Raw genomic sequence first — 22,686 nt, 5'->3', positions numbered from 1 at the left:
CTTGGGAGGCTGAGGCAGGAGAATCACTTGAACCTGGGAGGCGAAGGTTGTGGTGAGCCGAGATCACACCATTGCACTCCAGCCTGGGCAACAAGAGTGAAACTCTGTCTCAAAAAAAAAAAAAATTAGCCAGGTGTGGTGATGCACACCTGTGGCCCCAACTACTCAGGAGGTTGAGGTGGGAGGATCAGTTGAGCCCAGGTCAAGGCTGCAGTGAGCTATGATGGTGCCAATGTACTCCAGCCTGGGCAACAGAGTGAGACCTTATCTAAAACAAAACTAAATGATCTCATTTATAATAGCTACAAAAATCATAATAAAATAAGTAGGAATAAATTTAATGAGAGGATATTTTTTAACCAAGAAAGACCTTTATGATGAAAACTATAAAACACTGATTAAAGAAATAGAAGAGGCCAGGTGTGGTGGCTCATGCCTGTAATCCCAGCACTCTGGGAGGTCGAGGTGGGCAGATCACGAGGTCAGGAGCTCGAGACCAGCCATTTCGAGACCAGCCTGGCCAACATGGTGACACCGTGTCTTTACTAAAAATACAAAAATTATCCAGGCGTGGTGGCACACGCCTGTAATCCCAGATACTCGGGTGGCTGAGACAGGAGAATTGCTTGAACCCAGGAGGCAGAAGTTGCAGTGAGCCAAGATTGCACCAAGGCACTCCAGCCTGGGTGACAGAACAAGACTCCATCTCGGTGTGTGTGTGTGTGTATGGTGGTTGGGGGAGGGGGTGGGAAGAATTAGAAGAGGACACACACACAAAATGGAAAAATGTTCCATGTTCATGGATTGGAAGAATTAATATTGTTAAAATGACCATACTACCTAAAGCGCTCTATAAATTCCATGCAACCCCCATCAAAAGACCAATGATATTCTTCACAGAAATATAATAGAAAAGACAATCTTAAAGTTCATGTAGAATCAAAAAAGACCCCAAATAGCCAAAGCAATTCTGAGCAAAAAGAGCAAAGCTGGAGGCATCACACTACCTGATTTCAAAAATACTACAAAGCTAAAGTAACCAAAATAGCATGGTACTGATATAAAAACAGACACACAGACAAATGAAACAGAATAAAGAACTCAGAAATAAATCCACATATTTATAGCTAACTGATTTTCAACAAAGATGCCAAGAACATACATTGGGAAAAAGACAGTGTTTTCAATAAATGGTGCTGAAAAATCTGAATAACCATATGCAGAAGAATGAAACTAGATCCCTATTTCTCACTATATGTGAAATCAACTCAGAATAAGGACTAAAATGTGAGATTCAAAACTATAAAACTACTAGAAGAAAGCAGGGTAAATCCTTCAGGACATTGGTCTGGGCAAATATTTTGCAGGTAAGACTTCAAAAACACAGGTAACAGAAGCAAAAATAGGCAAATGGGATTTTAAAAAAAGATAGAGACAGCATCTCACTATGTTGCCCAGGCTTATCTTGAACTCCTGGCCTCAAGCAATCCTCCTGTCTTGACCTCCCAATGACAAATGGGATTGTATCAAGCTAAAAGCTTCTGCATAGCAAAGGAAACAACTGACAGAGTGGACCAGGCAACTTGTAGAATGGGAGAAAATATATGAAAACTGTTCATCCAACAAGGGACTGATATCCAGGATACATGAGGAACTCAAACAACTCAATGGTAAAAAAATAATAATTTTTTTTAATGAGCAAAGTATCTGAAAGGACATTTCTCAAAAGAAGACATACAACCAGGCGTGGTGGCTCACACCTGTAATCCCAGCACTTTGGAAGGCCAAGGTGGACAGTTCACTTGAGGTCAGGAGTTCGAGACCAGCCTGGCCAACATGGGGAAAGCCCCTCTCTACTAAAAATTCAAAAATTAGCTGGGCATGCTGGTGCACCTGTAATCCCAGCTACTCCAATGGCTGAGGCACGAGAATCGTTGGAACCCAGGAGGCAAAGGTTGCAGTGAGAGGAGATCGCGCCACTGCACTCCAGCCTGGGCAACAGAGCGAGATTCCGTCTCAGAAAAACAAAGAAGACATAGAAATGGCCAACAGATAAATGAAAATATGCTCAATATCACTAATCATAAGGGAAATACGAATCAAAACTACAATGAGATAGCATCTCACTCAGTTAGAATGGCTATTATCAAAGACAAAAAATAAAAAATGCTGGTGAGGATGTTGAGAAAAGAGAACTCCTAAACGCTGTTGGTGGGAATGTAAATTAGTGTGACTGTTACGGAGAACTGTATGGAGATTACTCAAAAAAACTACAAATAGAACTAGAACTACCATATGATCTAGCAATCCCACTACTAAGGATTTTTCCAAAGGAAATTAAATCATTATGTCGAAGAGATATCTGCACGTCCACATTGATTGCAGCACTGCTCACAATAGCCAAAATAGGAAATCAACCAAAGTGCCCATCAACAGATGGAGTGCTATTTAGCCATGAAAAAGAACAAAATCTTGTCATTCACAACAACATGGATGAGCCTGGAGAATGTTATGTTAAGTGAAGTAAGTCAGGCACAGAAAGAGAAATACTATATTTTCTCACCCATAAGTGGGAGCTAAAAAAGTTGAGCTCACGGAAGTAGAGAGAATCGTGGTTATTAGAGGCTGCGAAGGGCAGGGTGGAAGGTGGATGGAGAGAGGTTGGTTAATGCATACCAAATTAAAGCTAGATAGGAGGACTAAGTGCTAATGTTCTGTAGCCCTGTAGGGTGACTAGAGTCAATAATTTATTGTATGTTTTTAAACAGAAGACAGGATTTTGAATGTTCCCAACACAAAGAAACGATAAATGCTTTTCGTGATGAATATGGTAATTACTCTGATTTGATTATTACACAGAGTACACATATATTCAAATATCACTCTGTACCCCATAAATATGTACAGTTATTATGCATAAATTCAAAAAATTACTAAAATTTTAAAAATCGACTCTCTTAGCCAATCTGAAATATGTAATACAGCATGCTTAGGTACAGTCACCATGCTGTGCATTAGATCTCTGAGACTTATTCATTCTACATAAATAACTTTGTCCCCTTTGACCAACACCTCCCTCTTTCCCCACCCTCCTAACATCTCAGGTGATTCTGGTACCCACCCGGTGAGGCTGAAGAATGGCTGGCTTGGCTCTCAACTCACTGTGAGAACTGAATCGAGAGAGACTCACTCATGGTGAGGTCTCTCCGCTGGGACCCAGGCCTCCCAGTTCCCAGGCTTCAGGCCTCCCTCCCAGGGCGGAGCTCGGCAAACATTTGGTGCCACAGTGGATCTCAGGGAGTGACAAGTCTCAAAGCCAGGCCCTTCCTGGGTGTCTCTGAGTCTCTTATTTTAGAGCAGAGTTGTGGTTTCAGTTTTAGTTTCTTGTCATTACCCAAGCCCTTTATTGGGAAATGGGCGCTTGGGTAAAATGGGAAAAAAAAAAAATAGGTGTTTTCAATCATTCAGCGTTCAGAAAATTTGGGGGAACTTTGGCCTTTAAGACTCCAGCCACGAGGCTTCCAAAGTAGGGAAACCCTGAATGTGGTAGCGAGAAATCCCCCTGCAGGCAGCTCTTCTCTGGCAAGTCTCCCCAGCACAACTCACATGGTAGCAGGAGTTTCCCTCCCTGGTTAAAAACATCAAATAAAATACAAAGGGAAAACCCAGCTGAAAATTTCCTGATCAAGGTCACAAAATGACTGTTATCCTTTCAGAAGAAAGGTAGGAGAAAAAGGTCTCAGGGATCCAAAATCAGACTTGAACACAGCACCAGGAAGCCAGGGCTGGGCAGAGAAAGACCTGACCCTGAGAGTCTCCTGTGGATCATGATGTGAGTAGCAAGCCCCTGAGAACAGGAGCTTATGGACAGAAAGCTCAGCAATGTGTCGTCCAAACAATAATAAACAACAAAAACAACATCAAAAAAGCACAGGGCCAGGTGCAGTGGCTCACGCCTGTAATCCCGGCACTTTGGGAGGCCAAGGTGGGCAGATTGCCTGAGCTCAGGAGTTCGAAACCACCCTGGGCAATATGGTGAAACCCTGTCTCTACTAAAATACAAAAAAATTAGCTGGGCGTGGTGATGGGAGCCTGTAATCCCAGCTACTCGAGAGGCTGAGGCGGGAGAATCACTTGAGCCCACGAGGTGGAGGTTGCAGTGAGCCAAGATCACGCCATTGCGGTCCAGTTTTTTTAGATTCCATCTCAAAAAAAAAAAAAAAAGGCACAAATTGTTCCCTGCGATGCTGTTCTCACCTGGATGGAGAGGCTCACTCATAAATTAACTTGTGTGTGCTAAAAGGTAAGTAATAAGCAGACCACTTAGGCATATTCAATTAAGGGAATATGAAGACTCCAGAGATTATATGCAAATTATCTATGGAAATGTGCTCCTATGGTTACAGCTGAGTTGTACACCGAGGGAAAACAGAGAAATTAAAACAGCTGTGGTAGGCCGGGTGTGGTGGCTCACGCCTGTAATCCTAGCACTTTGGGAGGCCAAGGTAGGTAGATCACTTGAGCCCAGAAGTTTGAGACCAGCCTGGGCCACAGGCAAGACTCCTATCTCTACAAAAATTTTTTAAAAAGACCCCGGCATGGTGGCATGTGCCTGTAGTCCCAGCTACCCAGGTGGGTGAGGTGGCCTAGGAGTTCAAAGCTCAGTGAACTATGACTGTGCCATTGCACTCCAGCCTGGGTGACAGAATGAGACCCTGTCTCCAAAAGCAAACAAAAAACAGTGGTTGCAGAGAGGAAATTAAATGTTCCCTTTTAATGTTGATTTCCATGATACATCTAAAGACTCACTTCGGCTACCTCTTTAAATACATTAGACCTAAGCCTGAAAAGAATGAGAAGCCTGCGACCTACTTCCAGCTCCCAAGCACTGGCATTCCCCATGCAGCCACGTTGGGAACAGGGCAGTCGGAATCCTGAATCCTGGGTTTCATCTCTATAAAAATCGGGCATCCAGCTCCCCCATGTCGGATGTGAGTCTATGTTTGGCATAACGGTGCCGGGGCCCTTTCTTCCTTTAGCTCTTTGTTCATTGAGGTTTCTGAAGCACACAGGAAGTCAGAAAAAAGAACAGCAACCCACTTCTCCACAGCCTCACCGCAGATAAGAGGCAGCAAGGAGGAGACAGCCAGTGAGGAGGGGAACTGTGTGCTGCTCTCCCCTAGCTCCACTTGGGGTGGGGGATAAGATGAAGCAGGTGGGAGTGGAGTGTGCGGGTTATGTCTACACCCCAGTTTTCAGGAGCCCCAGAAGGAACCAAGTTCTACTTTTCTGCTTCTATTGACGGAATGTTCTGATTGCCTTATGTACACACACACAGACACACACACACACACACACACACGGATAAGCTGTAAGATTTTATACTCTTTTGAATCACATGCAACTTAAACCCCAGAGCGACACTCGGATAACTTGGAGACATCACCTTATCTATCTGACCTCAGCTTTTCTCATCTAAAAAGTGAGGGGATTAGGTGAGGGGATTAGCTGAGAGGGATGTTCTTCCAACAGCCTTGCATATGAATATTTCATACTGTTTAAAGTGATCGTTCAGCTCCTGAAGTGGTTTATTTCTTCATTGTTTGGCTGAAAATACTTGCATACTTGCAGAACCCCCCTGAATCCCTCAGCATAGCCCGGGATTCCTTAAGGTCTGGGCTAAAGCCCCTGGACTAGATTTGATGCTTCCAGGATCATTGTCTTGGCCTATAATTCTGGGAGCTAAACTCGTTAGCTACAAGGAGAGACCTTGGTTGTTGAGGGAGATATGAGACAGTGGAGGGAAGAAAAGGTGAGGGAGAGAAAAGCAGAAAAGAAAGAAAAAGATAGAAGGAGATATTGATAAAAGAGAAAAGTAACAACTAAGATTGTAAACTCACCAATGGCAGGAAAGAGCTAAAGGGAATGTCAGATAATTTGTGTTTACTTCCCTCGTTTTTTTTTTTTTATTATTATACCTTAGGTTTTAGGGTACATGTGCACAATGTGCAGGTTTGTTACATATGTATCCATGTGCCATGTTGTTTTGCTGCACCCATTAACTCGTCATTTAGCATTAGGTGTATCTCCTAATGCTGTCCCTCCCCCCTCCTCCCACCCCACAACAGTCCCCGGAGTGTGATGTTCCCCTTCCTGTGTCCATAGGTGGGAATTGAACAATGAGAACTCATGGACTTCCCTCGTTTTTTCACAAGTGAGGGAACCGAAGGTAGGGATGTTCCCTTCCCCAAAGTAAATGCCCTGGGGGGTGCTAGCTTTCAAGTAATCCCTTGAGGACTGACGATGCAGGTGACGCCAGGAATAGTGTTAAGTAGGGGAGAAGGTTACCTTTTTCAGAACCTTCTCCACCTGCACCCAACACCTCCTGATCTTTACCTGTGAACTGTGCTCTTGGGAGAGGCTCCTTCCAGCTAGAGCTAATGTGCCCACCTGTTTAGAAATGGAGTCTCCATTTTAATGTAATGGCGCCCTTCAGTAAAAATACCCTCCTGTGACATAGGCAGTGCACGTGACAGAGAGTTCACAGAGCACTAGCTCTTTGTCTTCTCTCCTCCCTCTGGAGGTGGCCCTGGCCCGTTTACAGGAAGGAGACACTGGCTCAGAAAGGGTTAAGACCACACTCAGCCGGAGACAGAATCAGGACTAGAACTAAGACCTCCCCATGGCAGCCAAAGAAGGATGCCAGGTGCGCAAAGTTCTTATCACACTGGCATGAAACAAGCACATTTTTGGAGCTCTGTCCTGGCCCAGTCAAATCATCTGGGACAAATCCTGTTACCTCCCTGAACCTCAGTGTACTCGCCCATAAAAGTTGAGCATGTTAGCACTATCTTTCCCAGAACTGTTGTGAACATGAATGAAAATAATATCTGTCATGTACGTGGTAAACTACACATCCCCAACGCTGAGTGTTGGCCGTGATCACAGATCACCTGAGATCCTCTGGTTCCTTCAAGTATCTGCGTATTTCAATGACAGGGGCCCCTTTTGGCAAAAACAACGTATCTATTCCATTTCTGGATGGTTTTCAGTACCAGAGAGGTCTTTCCTAGGATACGTTAAAGGAGTTTTTCTACACCTTTTACCTGCAGGGGGAAGCTCTGCCTCTGGAGCTGTGAGACACGAATTGCACCCTCCTCACTCCCATTTTGCACAGCGAGTCTCTGGTTCTAAACACAGGAGTGAAAATGTTGTAGGAAAGGGGTCCCGATCCAGACCCCAAGAGAGGTTTCTTGGATCTCACACAGGAAAGAATTCAGGGTGAGTCCATAAAGTAAAAGCAAGTTTATTAACAAAGTAAAGGAGTAAGAGAATGGCTACTCCATAGAGCAGTCCTGAAGGCTGCTGTTTGCCCATTTTTATAGTTATTTCTTGATGACATGCTAAACAAAGGGTGGATTATTCATGCCTCCCCTTTTTAGAACAGAAATTTTAGACCAGGGTAACTTCCTGATGTTGCCATGGCATTTGTAAACTGTCATAGCACTGGTGGGAGTGTAGCAGTGAGGATGACCAGAGGACACTCTCGTCACCATCTTGATTTTGGTGGGTTTTGGCTGGCTTCTTTAATGCAAGCTGTTTTATCAGCAAGGTCTTTATGACCTGCATCTTGTGCTGACTTCCTATCTCACCCTATGACTTAGAATGTCTTAATCATCTGGGAATGCAACACAATAGGTCTCAGCCTCATTTTACCTAGCTCCCGTTTAAGATGGAGTTGCTCTTGTTCACATGCCTCTGACAAAAAGCAACATGAGGGTTTGCATGGTTCAAGATCATTCCAGTCCAGGCCCACCTGCTGCTCAGACACATTTTAGTCCCGACCTCAAAAAGCCCACAGGAATCAATTTGGACAAGATCTGCTGACACCAGTGATGATCACCAGAAGTCTCCAAAGACTGCTCCCTCCCAGAATGGCCAATGGCACTAGTTGGGGTGGGGGCAGCCAAGTCTATTGGTCCTGCCAGGATTGGCCTGGCCTGAACCCACTCTACAGCTCCCTGCTGTCTGGGTCTAGGTCTTGGGTTCTGAGGACTTTAGACCTGAATGGGCTTTGAAGATCATGCACCCCTGGACTCTCTCCCACAGCTTTACAGCCCACACCTGGGGCTCCTGTCTGATGCTTGGTCCACTCTGAGCTCTGGTCTCTCCTCGGCCTCGAGCTGAGGTGGCAACCACAGACCTCTTCGTCCCACAGCACGGCTGAGCAGACTAACCTCCCACTCGGGTTCTATTCTCGGCTGTCAACATTGGCGTCATGTGACAAGTGCCTAATTGCATGGCCGTGCGCCTGGTGAGGGGAATGAAGGCTCCAGAACACAGGGTACCCTGCTCACCAGTGCAGCCCACGGCCCTTCTGAGAACAAACAGGTCGCACAGGCAGAATACTAAACCAGACATGAGCGGATGTGGCACCCTTCTATATAGCTAGGGGCACCCGTGCATAACTAGGGAGGAGGGAGGTGCCCACTGGGGGAGAGGCACATGGGACAGGGAAAGAACACAGCCCCTGGAGGCAGGAAACGTGGGGTCTGGTTCTCAGCCCTTCACTACCTAGTAGCTTATGACTGGGAGGCAGTCAATCAGAGCATTGTAGGATTTAACACTGGAAGGGTCCGGTGGATTCTAGGACCTGGATGCTTCTCAAGGGAAACACATATGTTCTGCCCTGGACCTACAGGTGAGAACTAGTGGGTGGGGCAAAGGATCTTTATTTGAACAGAAATGATGATGGCATGCTTTGGAAATGACTGGATGACCGTTGGGAAGGGTGATACCAGAGAGGGAAACTCAACTGCCCAAGTCAGACACTTGGTTCAGGGCAAAGCTGAGACCAGATTGAGGTCTCCTCATCCCAGGCTACATCCTGGCTCTAAGACCTTAGGCTCTGAGTTCCCTACGTGTCAAGGACAGGGTAAGGGGACTCGGGAGGACCTCACTGGTCTGGCAGGGACTGTGCTACTGCCCACATCTTCCTTCTGCCCCAGAAACTCCCTATGCTGCTGCAGCCTGGGCACTCCTGAGCCCATGTCCTCCTCGTGATTGTGAGATCACATGGATGAAGATGTCGTGTCACTCCCATCAGCCCCTTCCAGCCTCACAGGATGGTGGGAAAGCCTTGAGTTCCAGTCCCCACTTTATAATCCATCATGAGACTAATCAAGTTGGTTCAGGTCCCTTCTGTTCAAAGAGGAGATAAGGCTGGACTCCCAAGTCATTTCCAGCTCACTATGCTATTAGATTTACAGCATCTCAGGGCTGAAAGGAATTGCAGACATCACGTAGTGCAGTGCTTTGCATCTGGTACACCAGGGCAAACTGATCCCCTCAGCCCTCAAGGGCATGTGGGCCAGGCTTTGTAATAACCACGTTTTCTCGTTTCTACATTTGATGTGTGACATGGGGCCCCACTGACCCTGGAGGGACTGCTTTCCCCAAGGCCAGCCAGTTTCTGACAGCTGCCTTTCATATATGCAAACCAATCCATCCAGAGCCCACACTTGCAACCGCCTCCTGTCACACTCACACTGGAGGCCACTATCCATCTGTCCTAATCACCCCAGAGTAGGTACCAGGTAACTGGGGACAGTGCCTATGCGAGAGCCCAGAGCCTGCTGAAATTATTCACACTAGCCAATCCTAAACCTGCTATGCTGTTTCATGTTCCTTCCCACGGAAATCACAACAAATGCTCCTGCTTACATTTTTTCTCACTCTCTCGCCTCCTGACCCACGCGTGCTGCCCCACGTGGCCCTGTATGGTGTGCTGGGACTCCTGCTGTGAGGAGTCTGTGAATGTGAACTTCTTCCTTCATGACAGTCATCTCTGCATCTGCATGTCTTACCATACTGGATTAAAACAAATCCCAAGTATCCTCAAAACAGGCCAGTCATGGTTTGAACCTTTAGGCTTAAATGCAGTCCCCTTTGGGGTTTCAAATCCCTGCCAGTCTACTTTGTGTGCCCTGCAAATACTTCTACTGTCTATGTGCACTGCACATGAAAAAGACAGAAGCCCCAATGTGCAGCCCCTGCTGCCCCTCAGCCTCAGGATTTACCACCTATGTATCGGTGTTCCCACTTCAAGGAGCTCTCCTTGGTTGTAAAGCCTACATTATACTCACCGCAAGCCTGCTTTCTCACTGCTTTGGTCTCTGCTTGGACTTCTGTCCTCTGGGGACATGCAGGGTTGGTTCAATCCCTCCTCCTTCCGATGTCTCCTCAGCTTTTTACAAGCAGCAGCTCTGGGTTCCCTAGAAGCTTTTCTTCTCCCACCTAAACACCTCTTGTTCGAGAGGTGTATTTTTCACTATTCTGTGGCTCTAGAAGATCCCATCCCAAGGCTCTTCTCTCAGGGCCTCTCCTGCTTTAAACCAGAAGGAGAAGACACCCTGCCCTGAAAAGATGCCTGACCTCCATATGACCATTGCTGGTTTTTCATGAGAGTTTTAATGTGAAATTTCCAATTTTTTTAAAAAAATTATTTTAGAGACAGACTCTTGCTGTATCATCCAGGCTAGAGTGCAGTAGTGTGATCATAGCTCATTGTAACCTCCAACTTCTGGCCTCAAATGATTCTCCTGCCTCAGCCCCCCAAGTAGCTAGAACTATAGGTGTGTGCCACAATACCCAGCTCTAAGTTTTAAATGTTAGGATAAACTTACACAATATAGAGGCACGAGGAGCAATGGGTCCTCTCCTAGCTGCTTGCCCAAGGTCAATTCTCTCCAGTTGTTTAGCTACTTTCTAGTTGGAGGGGGCAGAGTTTTCCCACCACTACCCAAGTCCCCTCCCCAGGCAAAGAACTATGCAAAGACTCTGGTCACGGGGAATGCTTTAGACAGCAGCTCATTGGAGAAGTCTGTGTGGGGACTAGGGAGTAAGATGTCTGATGTGTGCTTTGAACACAGACTCATGCTGCCTCCCTGCTGTGCTCCCACAGATAGAACACCGCATGCTGCTGCCATGGGCTCCCCACTGTGGCAGGGGCAGGGCCCTGATGTTTAGGCCTGGGTGTCTTTTCTGCTAAAGCAGCAGCAGTGGTAATGTGCATGAGTGAAGCCCATCAGGCATGGCTGGTGGAGCCTAAGACGATAGGACAGTGGGTATCTGGGCTCAGGGGGCAGCTGTGGCTTGGGTTCAGCTGATGCTTGCCTTATGAGAATGGATGCTTGACCTCTATGTGGCCACTTCTAGTCTTTCAAGAGAAGACTTGAAGTGGCCACATAGACTTTGGAAATGTCTATGTGGAAATTTAGACTTTGTGTATGAACTCTCTAATCTTTAAATGCTAGTGCAGATTTACAAAACAGTATAAGCTAACAAAAACACGTCTTTGGATTGGATCAAGTTCCAGGACCACTAGTTTACATCCTCTGTCCCAACCTCAGCTAGGGTTACCCTCCCCTCCAGAACAGGGTGGTTGCCAGCACAGCCCAGGTGTCCTCAGCTCTCCTCCAGGCTCTCTCAGCTATGATGTCCTCTGGCCATTGCTCCCTGTGGTGGTTAATTTTCTGTGTCAACTTGACTGGGCTATGGAGTACCCAGATATTTGGTTAAACATTATTCTGGGTGAGTCTGTGAGAGTGCTTTTGCATAGAATGGGCCTCATCCAATCAGTTGAAGGCCTAAATAGAACAAAAGGCTGACCCCCCTGCTGAGTAAGAGGGAATTCCTCCTGCCTGAGGGCCCTCCAACTGGGACACCAGCTTTTTCTTGCCTTCAGAATCAAACTGAAACATTAACTCTTCCTGGGTCTTGAGCCTGCTGACTGCAGATCTTGGAACTAGCCAGTCTCCATATTCCTGTGTGCCAATTCCTCGTAATAAATCTCTTTATAGACATCTCTACATCTTGTTTGTTCTGTTTCTCTGGGGAACTTGGACTAATACACTCCCTTTAATCAAAAGACAGTTACAGCTTTGAGGAAGAAACTGAAAATTTTATCAAATGAAAGCTCCTCTTCTGGCTCACTGACCACATTTATATCATACTTCTAGTGTTGAATATAATAACAATAGCAACCACTATTTATCGAGTGCTTTGTATGTATCAGGCATGGGGTTAAGCAATGCATATATGCTTTCTTATGCAATCCACATAACACCGTGTTCCCCTTGCAGAACATATGAGTGTCCCTAGCTCAAGCATCATATTGGTCCTTCCCAGGCCATGCGCCTCTGCTTGGATCAGTGCCTGGCACAGACGAGGTGCTCAGTAGATTATTCCTGAAATCAAGAAATGAACTCTTCTTTAAAATAGATTCTGTTGGCCGGGAATGGTGGCTCATGCCTGTAATCTCAGCACTTTGAAGGGCCAAGGTGGGCAGATCACCTGAGGTCAGGAGTTCGAGACCAGCCTGGCCAACATGGTGAAATCCCATCTCTACTAAAAATACAAAAATTAGCAGGGCATGGTGGTGCATGCCTGTAATTCCAGCTACTCGGATGCCAAGGCAGGAGAATTGCTTGAACTCGGGTGGTGGAGGTTGCGGTGAGCCAAGATTGTGCCACTGCACTCCAGCCTGGATGACAGAGTGAGACTATGCCTCAAAAATATATATATATAAAATAAAAATAGATTCTGTTTATATTCCCATATTACAGATGAGAAAATGGAATCTCAAGGACAATAAATAACCAGCCCAAGGTAACAGAACTAAGAAATGGTAGAGCTGAGACATACCTCTAAGTCCCTTGAGTTCAAAACTCACAATCTTCACCCTATGCCCACTCCCAGTGTGCACGGAAGAACCAGGCCCGCCTCCAGCCCCTGACCTTGGCATTCACAACTACAACTCTCTCAGCCGGCAAGAATGCCCTCCGTGTAGCTCCCTCAATGCTCAGCAAGCCCAAGCTACCCCCAGGCTGACAGCTTTACTCCTGGACTTTCCACTGGGGCTTATAAAGACTAACTTGGGGCCAGGTGTGGTGGCTCATGCCCGTAATCCCAGCGTTTGGGAGGCTGAGGTGGGTGGATCACTTGAGTCCAGGAGTTTGAGACCAACCTGGCCAACATAGCAAAACCCGGTCTCCACTAAAAATATATAAATTAGCTAGGTGTGGTGGCAAGCACCTGTAGCCCCATCTGCTTGGGAGGCTGAGGTGGAAGGATCGTTTGAACCCAGGAGGCAGAGGCTGCAGTAAGCCGAGACTGCACCACTGCCCTCCACCCTGGGCAACTCTGCCTCAAAAAAAAAAAAAAAAAAAAACTAAAAAGACTAACTCAAGAGTCTCACCACAGTTTTCTCTTTAAAAATAAGAGAAAACCAAGAGCGGAAACCCACTGAAGTCTCAGATCATCCTCTTTTCATCATAGAGTTGCTTTCAGGTAACAGGGGAAAAAGGTCTGATGCACAGGCTGAGAAGTGAGACCATGGAGCAAGATGAGGCTGACCACACTTGGGCCTGGGTAGAAGAAGGTCGTGAGGCAACATACCCAGTTTCCAGGAACTCCCTGTCCTTGCATTCTGCATTGCTCTTGAGTCTCATGTGGATGAAGCTACACAGCAGATCGGCAGATAGAGGATGGGTGGTGAGTGGAGTTAGGCACATTTTACAAAAGGGAAATCATACCAACCACAGGTAAGGGACAAGAGAGGGAAAGGATGAAGGTCGTAATGGAAGGGCTCTGGATAGACCACAGAGGAGGTGAGTGATATGCCTGGGCCTTCACACACTGTCAGACTTACTGGTTTACAAAAGAGTAAGCTAATAACTTGGCCTCGAATGTGGCCACATACACTTCGTTTGCTCCTTAATGATTAAACCTTCCCACCCTCTGGTATCCGGAAAGCATCTCTGATTGCCCTGTTCTTCCTAGAAGCCATCTCAGTCCATAAATCCACTGGGTAGTGCACATCTGCTTTGTCCAAGACAAACAATGGTCTGATTTCTCTGTCTCTTGCAGCACTGAGCTCCCTTTCACTGATTTCGATACAACACAGCTGTTCTGATAATGATATAGCCAGGTACGAGGAAAACTGCACAGTGTTATGGCTCCTACCTGAACTCCCAGGAGCTCTGAGACCCTGAGCCCAACACATCTTCAATGGAGACCTCAGTTGCCTCATTGAAGCAGAATGCTGGACCAGCTCTGATAATCTCTGACTTAAGTTCTTTCTTTTTTGAGATGGAGTCTCACTCTGTCACCCAGGCTGGAGTGCAGTGGTGTGATCTCAGCTCACTGCAACCTCTGCCTCCTGAGCTCAAGCTATTCTCCTGCCTCAGCCTCCCGAGTAGCTGGTATTACAGGCACATGCCACCATGCTTGGCTAGTTTTTCTATATTTTTAGCAGAGAGGGGGTTTTGCCATGTTGGCCAGGCTGGTCTCAAACTCCTGCTCTCAGGTGATCCACCTGCCTTGGCCTCTCAAAGTGCTGGGATTATGGGCATGAGCTACCACACTCAGCCTTAACTTCTTTTGTTTTTGAGATGGAGTCTCACTCTGTCACCCAGGCTGAAGTACAGTGGTGCAATCTCGGCTCACTGCAGCCTCTGCCTCCTGGATTCAAGCAATTCTCCTGCCTCAGCCTCCCCAGTAGCTGGGACAACAGGCACCCACCACCACTGGCTAATTTTTGTATTTTTAGTAGAGATGAGGTTTTACCATGTTGGCCAGGCTAGTCTCGAACTCCTGACCTCAGGTGATCCACCCTCCTCGGCCTCCCGAAGTGCTGGAATTATAGGCGTGAGTCACCACACTAAGCCTTAAGTTCTTAATACATGAACTCCTGTGTCACTTGGCATTGGGTTCTTTGCAGATAGAAACCCCCGGAGCCCCCAGGCCCAGCACACGGCCTGGTCATCTCAGGTCCCCCTACATGCCAGTGAAGGGATCCTGTGATTATAAGAGGGTAGAAGGTAAGCTGTAGGGCAAGGGGTGTGGAGGAAGAGGTCTTAGGGCAAGGCCTTTAAGAAGAGGGAAGTGGAGGTTGGAAAACATGGGGAAGAGGGAGGGCATAAGGAAGAGATGTTATTCCATTCTGCTTTCAATATAATATCACAGCTCTGTTTATTCTGAGAAGCAACCAGCTGCAGCTCCAAAATAGAGATGCTGAGAAACGCCTCTGATGACAGAGACTGCTGCTGAGGGAACAAGGTTAGAACAGCCCTTCACAAGGGCTGGAATGAGAGAGGTCCTGAGAGGGGAGACACTCCTGGATCTCTTTCCACTTCCGCCGTGCCCGCCCCTGCTTCCTCCTTCCTAGCCCAAGGCAGCCCTAGTTCTTCTTTCCAGGGTCTCCGGGGCCCAGGGCAGGCACATGACAGAGCAGAGTGTGGCCCTGCCGTCACTCCAGACCCCAGCAAGAGTGGTCAGTGTTCCTGGACAGAAGCTCCATGGCCAAGTGGGACAGATGGCTTCCTTCTCCCTGGACCTGAATATCCTTTTCAAGCAACGTTGCTGGGAGCAGAAGAGATAATGAGACAATGGGATGGAACCAGAGGGTTTGCTAAGTGTCTGTGTTAAGAGCTTGTGTGTGCTTGCACATGTAAGCAGGAGCAAAATCACACCAGGTGAAGTTAATCAGGCAGGAAGGCTTGTTTCCAGGTTATTGCAATAGGGCCAAGACTATTCCAATAGGGGAGGGAGATTGAACTCAATTCCGACCACAAGGGGAACAGCTGGGGATTCACAGCCAGTGGGCAAGGTGAGGGAGTCAGTGGAGGGACGAATACTAAGGGGAATTTGGTTAGGTAGCGATGGTGGCGGGGTAGGGGGTGAGGGGGTTGTTCTTGCTGGACTTTCTGGAGCTTAGCAGCCCAAGGAGCAGGGCGGGGGAGCCAAAAAGAGGGCTCAGAAGAGCCTGCCTAAGGTTCGGTCAAGGAGGGAGTCCTTGTCAGTGGAAGGAAAGCAAAGAAAGCAGGATATCTGGGGACATAGCTGTTCCCCTCCCTCACCCATGTAAGCATCAGCTCTAATAGGAGCCACCAGTCCGTCACGCACTCACTCCACGGCAGAGAGAAAGGATAGTCCTAGGCCATCTGGCATCTGCTAACAAGGGCAGTGTGGGTTTGGACCCATAGAGGCCCATCCCATCCCCAAAGCAGGCCAGCCTGGGCCTGACTCCACAGCACCCTATTCCATGGGGCCTGCTTTTTCCCCTGGCTCTTGTGGAATCAAAGAGACCCTGATACGGTTTAGATGTTTGTTCCCTCCAATTTTATGTTGAAATGTGATTCCCAGTGTGGGAGGTGGGGCCTGGTGGGAGGTGTTTGGGTCATGCGGTGGATCCTTTATGAATGGCATGGTGCCTTCCCCATGTAATGAGTTTAATGAGTTCATGTGAGATCTGGTTGTTTAAAACGGAGGCTGGCACCTCCCCTGCTTCTATCTTGCCATGTGAGACGCCAGCTCCTCTTCCCTTCTGCCATGATTGGAAGCTTCCTGAGGCCTCACCAGAAGCCAAGCTGATGTTGGTGCCATGCTTATACAGCCTGCAGAATCATGAGCCAATTAAGCCTCTTTTCTTTATGAATTACCCAGCCTCTGATATTCTGTTACAACAATGCAAACAAATTGATACAAACCCTGAAAGGACTTTCCCCATCAAGGCCCCACTGCATTTGCTGGGGACTGACCTGGGGTGACTGAGGAGAAAGGCCATCGTCCTGGGAGCCTGTCACCTTCCTTTTTGTTGAAATGGACACTTGGCTAAACATGGACAGGTGGGCAAGCCCAGACACCCCGCACCTGGGCTGTTCAGTCCCTCACCACCCTCAGCAGGACCAGTCCAGATGGACTTTCTGGACTTTTTGTTCAACAGCCCGGAATACCCTCCAGCTGCCACCATGCCCACTGGAGGGTCTCTCAGGCAGGGCTGCTCCCGAAACCAGGATGGCCACTGGGCTCAGGCCTCACAGGACAAAGAGCCCTTGACATTATTTCTAAATGAATCCATTCATGTAGTCAGTGTGTGTGCAGCATGTGTGCGTGTGTGTTTAAAACTATTAATTGGTGAAAGTAAACATTTAAATATCACAATGTTTGCTACCCTATTTGGCTATTTCTGTCTCTTCTTCTTTCTTAATCTAGAGAGACTCCAAACATGGAAGAGGCTCAGGCTTTTCTAGAACTCCAGAGACCCTGGTCTCAAGCACCTTCTACCTCCTCACATTTATCATTCCAATGCCAGCCGAGCCACCACACTCAGCCTCCTCCTCTGCTGCATCCTCTTTTCCCAGTCCAATTCTGTGTCTGAGGCTGCAGCTCCTCCCTCCCCCACACCCTCTCCTCTGCACCCTCCCCTGCCCCAGCCCAGCATTGCCCTCTGCTCTCCACACACAGCCACACAGCCACAAACACCCCTTGACATGCTTGAGTGGGAGTCTCAGAGCTGGTCCTCTCCCAGCCTCTGTTGTGTGTGCTCAGAAATTTCAAAAGGGACTTCCTGCCTCCCTTGGGGGGGAAATGGGCTGGGTCACAAGAAATTTGCATACTGTAAAGACTGACCTGCACAGGAACCCTGGCTCAGGAAATACCTGCCTGGGAGCAAGAGGCCAAGTGGTAAGAGGAAGAGGCTAGAAGTTGTTGCCATGCCCAGATGCCTGCTCAGCTTCTGCCTAGAACTGACTCCATAGGATTTTTGGCAGACCATGATCTGGCTGGTGGAAAGGCTTCCTAAAATTAATTAGGCAAAGGCCAACATGGCACCACATGAACTCTGGGCACCCAAATCTAGAAGCTGGATGTTGCCTGGGTGATTGCTTTGTACACATAGGAGACAAACAAGATTAGCACAAAACCTCAGAAGATGGGAACTGCGTAGATTAGTCCAAAGCCCCAAAAGAAGTAGACAGCCTCCCACTGGGGGATGGAGAGATTGAAGGGGTGGGAGGTACTGGGGTGGATCTGTCCTCAGGGAGGCTGAACTAATTCTAGGATCAGCAATGGAGTGAGATTTTCTAGTGACTTGTGCCACCCCAAGACCCAAGAGCCATGATTTGCTTCTTTGGGTTTCAGAACTTCCTGTCAATCACAGGAAGTAGCACAGGTGGGTCCTTCTCCTATTTGACAAGGAAGCTTCTTTGAAACGTGGTGTCACGAAGAGATGAGGCAGGTGTGCCAGGGCTGGCTGCCAGAAGCCTCATGTTTCTGGGGCAGTGTCAACAGAAAATAATAAAAACATCAGGTATGATTAGTGGTTCTGTTTGAAATGCTTCTATCAGGACTGGCTAAGTCCGAAGTCCTTCATTGGTTTATTTCACAGCTGAGGAGCAGTTTTACAGCCTTTGGAAGGAAGGTAAATTACCAGCAACGTCTGGCTGGAACAGTCCCCATCACCAGGGTCATCTCAGGCCCTCCTAGCTTTAGGGTGTGTGCATTTTGCCTTCTAGGAGGGAGCACAGGCTACTACTCATAATAACCTTAAAATAATAAATATCTTTGGGGTATTTTTAATGAGTAGTGACAAATGTTAACCCATTTAATCCGCAAAACAAAGCAAAGAAGTTGGTATTAGCATTCTCCTACCATGTTACATATGGGGAAACTGAGGTATGGGAGATTAAAGGAACTCTCTCAGTGCCACAGAGGTAGGAAATGGCAGATCTGTTTCCTATTTCCTTAACCAGTACACCACACTGTCTCTCAAGGAAACATACAGGACTTTGCCATGTTGCAGAGGAAATAAACCAAGGCTTAGGCAGGTCCCTGTCTTGCTAAATTCTTTATTTTTCCAAAGAAAGAGGCCGAGGTTAAGGTGTCATGGGTGTCCTGCCTTGCCTCGGGCTAGGGATGAACTGTGGGGATTGTGACTACAATCAATTCAACAAACACCTTTGAATACCCATCAGATCTGCAGACGAGAGAGAGTACAAAAGGAGTAAGCAGTGATCCAGGGACTTACAGCCAAGTTGGGGAGACAGATATCGCCACCAAATAATACCATGCAGCACAGTGTGGTTAGCGCAAGAGAAGGGGACATGAAATTATGTCTGGGGAGCAGCACGGGTGAAGAAAGTTAATTTCACCTCATGGAAAAGGCAGGATATGAGTTGGACCTTCCAGGCTGGATAGGTTTGCAAACAAGAAGACGTGGGTTGAAAGCTGTCAGAAAAACTTAGAATGTAGATAGGCAAAACTGCAGGAAAGCCTGAGGCTTGCTGAAGATGTCATCAGAAGTGTCAAGGTTTACAGAGGTGACTACCCACAGCTATGCATAGGACGGATTTGCAGGAAGAAACCCTGGGGCAGCAATCGAGTGACAAATGCATTGATTTTGGCAAGAAGAAGTAGTGTCTTACTCAAGATGGGGGTGATGAGGAAAAAGGAGTAGATGAAGGAAGATGTCCCAAGGTGGAATCCACGGGAATTGACAGCCAGTTAGAAGAAGAGCGAATATTGCTTACAATCTTCTCCCGTCAATTGGACGTCAGTGAGGCTGCTCATCAAGTCAGGATGAGAAGGTGGGGCTGGAAGGTTCTGGGATCACTCATATGCAGGTAGACAAAGTGGGAAAGTCAGTAATGCTTGCTTAACTGTAGCTCAAGAATTCACGGCAAAATTCTGTTCAGTCCCTGCAGTGCTGAGCGTAATGTCTCCTCGTCCCACGTCTCCATATCTCTGCCTACCTAAGGCTCCTCTTGGTAAAGCCCACCTCCAGTTTCACCTCCATCAGGAAGCTTTTCTTCATGGCTGCTGTTCCCTTTTCAGCACATCTTGCTTATTGTAAATGTGCTATGTTTACCCTTTGGGGCTCCAGGTTTCTGCTAAGCTGGAAATAGTGCATTATGCACTTTTTTCCCAGTTGTATTTAGCATAGGACCTGGAATTCTTGGAGGAGGCCATCATTCACCCAGGAGCATGGAACCAAACTGCCCTGGCTGAAGCCCCTGAGGTGCATTCTCTGAGCTGCCTGGGGTGCATCGCATGGAAGGCAGCTTACAGCCTCTGGTGGTAGTCAGTGGCACAGAGAGCAGAGCTGAGCACAAGCCACAGCTCTATCCGTTGCTAGGCATGCACAGACTTATTTCCAACTATCCTGAACCCTGGCTTCTTTCTCTGTAAAATGGGGACGCTGATGCAGCTGTTTCAGCGCTGTTGTGAGGGCTCCTTGCCAGGTGTTTGTATGTAGAGTGTGTGGAGAGCCCCGGGCCCTGGGACTCAGCTGGTACACAGGCTCTTAACTTGGGGGAGCTGCTTGTGCGCATGTGTCAAGACAGGCGGCCGGGCCCTGGTCTAATCTTAGCCCTGCAGCGCCCTGGGTATTTCCTCACTTCCTCATCTCCAGCACGTAGGAGAGTAATCGTGGCCCACAGGACTGGGGGTGGGTGAAGCCGCCGGTGAGAATTCACATGAACATGTCCCAGGAACGCCAAGTGACTGTCACAGCCCAGCACAAGGCAGGTATTTCTGGGGCTTCGGCCAATCAATAGTCATCACGCAGCCTACTCAGACAGGACACGCGTGAGCCCCTGAGCCTCTGCCTGGCTCCGGGGAAGAGGTCCATGATGAGAAAAAGGAGGACTTGCAAGAAGGGCAGGGGTAGACCCAAATCAGAATCACAGAGGCTCAGAGCAGCAAAAGCAGTCAGAGTCCATGCCCTGCATACCAGACCATGCGGGCACTCCCTCTTGCCCACTTCCTGCTTGAATTCTTCTAGTGATGAGAAACTCACTATCTCAACATTTCTGCAAACTGTCCCATTGCTCAGAGCTCTCATTATTAAAAAGCTTTCCTTTATATTCACCCCGAATCTACTTTTCTGTAACTTCCTGGGCCTGCTCATGGAGATGCACAGAACAAAACCCATCTCACTTCCACCTCCTGACCTTTCACTTGTGGAAAACAGCTCCTCTGCTCTCCCAGGCCTTCTCTGGACCTGCCTCAGTTCTTCCAAACACTTCTCACAACATGTCATCTCTGGCTCCCCTCTCTCCCTCAAAGCTTCCCAAAAGCTGGTTCAAGAGGGGCCCTCAGAACTGGGCTGAAGACCACAGAAGTGCCCTGGCCTGACAGGATGGGCTGGCCCTTGTCCTAGTCCCTACTCCAATGAGGGAATTTGCCCAGGGCCAGTGGGATATCCTGAGTTTTTACTCATTTTCCACCATGACGAGAACAGGAGTGATGCTATCCAAGGAGCTGCTTCCACAAAAATTCCCAGCTGACTCTGGCCATGAGGGTATCCCTGTTTGTCATAAAGACCTGGGAAGATGCTCCAGAGAGGTGACACTGCCACGCCTACTAAACCTCATTTCCACCCAGCAGTTCTAGATTTCGCATGGGAGTGGTTCTAGATTTCGAGTGGGAGCAGTTCTAGATTTCGTGTGGGAGCAGTTCTAGATTTCGTGTGGGAGAAGTTCTAGATTTCACGTGGGAACAGTTCTAGATTTTGCATGGTAACGGCTCTTTGCCTGCACCTGTCTCTCAGAGACAGGCTCCCGAGGCTGGGTCCCTCCTGTCTCTGCTGGAAGGGGAGGCTGCTACAAAGGGGGTTTGGCAAGGCCAGAGGGTTCCAAGGAAGTCTTGGTGGGGGGAAAGAAAACACTGCTGGGGTCAGGGTGAAGGTGGGGGTGGGGTGTTGCTTTGCTAAAGGTCCACAGGTGTCAGGAAGGAGGATGACTAGTGTCAGAGGAACAGAGAACCCTGCTCCCCACAGTCATCTCTCAGCAAAAACAGAACACCTCCCCCAGGTGAGAAATTCATCCCAACAGTAAATCCCTAGGTCAATGACTTTAGAAACCCTTAGCCCTTCTCCATCGGGCTAGAAGAGCCACAGTGTGGGGGTGCTAACACTGAAAGTCTGGGTCTCACCAGCATAAGGAAATGACACATACCTGCCATGCCGATAGGGCCTGCCTGTGAGTCACGCCCAGGAAGTGGAGAGGGGAGGACAGGTCAGCCTAGGGGAGGGAGAAGGGGAGGCCCCGGAAAGTGCAGGCTCCTGGTGCTGCCCTGAGGCTCCAACTTTTCAACTCACGCCCTGCCTCCAGGATGACGAACTGGGTCAGCAAAATGACAGGAGGCTCAGGGCCAGACCTGGATTAGAGCAGGCCTGCCCAGACAGGTCAGCGATTTGTGTCCATAAAAGGAAGATCCAAGGGAAACGGGGCCTGCCCTTCTCACCCACAGACCTAGTCAGGTTGGTTAGTAAACATCAGACAGGGCACGCTCGGCGCGCCACCTCCGAACACATAGAGTGTGCTTGCCTGGCACACGGGGCAGGGCTGACTGCAATGATGAATAGGAGGATGAGAAAAATTCCCGAGGGAGGCTGTCTGCATCATCGGGGTTATCAGTGAAGAGCAGTGTGTGGGTGTGGAGGGGAGCAGGGGAGCGGATAGACTCCACAGCCCAGTCCATCCACATACAGAGGACCCCAGGACCGTACTTCATTGAGAGCACCAGAAAAGCAGGCAGTGGGCCTCAGCCACAACCACCACCCCTGGGGAGACCACCTTGGATACCAGAAACAGAAGGGCCGTCCAGCTCCCTTAGTATGACCTAATTTTACAGAGAAGGTGCCTGGAGCCCATGAGCCCCCTATCCAAGGTCCCTCCCTGAAGTCAGAGGGAGAGCTGGGGCCATTTTCCCACCCTGCCAGGTCCAGGGCTTGCTCTTTCCTTTAAAAAGCCAAATCTGGGCCAGCTGCGGTGGCTCATGCCTATAATCCCAGCACTTTGGGAGGCTAAAGTGGGAGTATTGCTTGAGTCCAGGAGTTCAAGA

The 22,686-nt window shown here is 48.3% G+C and overlaps 1 protein-coding gene across 23 annotated transcripts in view; it reads right to left on the bottom strand.

Annotated features, from left to right (window-relative positions):
- Positions 1-22,686, bottom strand: part of PTK2B (protein tyrosine kinase 2 beta) — a 149,248-nt gene that overhangs the window by 76,333 nt on the left and 50,229 nt on the right. For 4 of the 23 annotated variants that reach the window (XM_063610807.1, XM_055295774.2, XM_063610815.1 and 1 more), the window contains exon 1: positions 3,122-4,203. The exons of 15 other annotated variants lie outside the window; for them this stretch is intronic. The gene's annotated coding sequence lies outside the window, so the exon portion shown is untranslated. Of the gene's footprint in view, positions 1-3,121; positions 4,204-22,686 lie in introns of those variants that run through there. 4 more of the 23 variants (XM_063610810.1, XM_055295775.2, XM_063610817.1 and 1 more) reach the window with 1 other exon arrangement.

This window comes from Symphalangus syndactylus, chromosome 10 (assembly GCF_028878055.3).
Source record: "Symphalangus syndactylus isolate Jambi chromosome 10, NHGRI_mSymSyn1-v2.1_pri, whole genome shotgun sequence".
In the NCBI taxonomy this organism is placed as follows: Eukaryota; Metazoa; Chordata; class Mammalia; order Primates; family Hylobatidae; genus Symphalangus; species Symphalangus syndactylus.
Note: the sequence above shows the minus strand (reverse complement) of the source record. Positions and strands in the feature narration are given on the sequence as shown.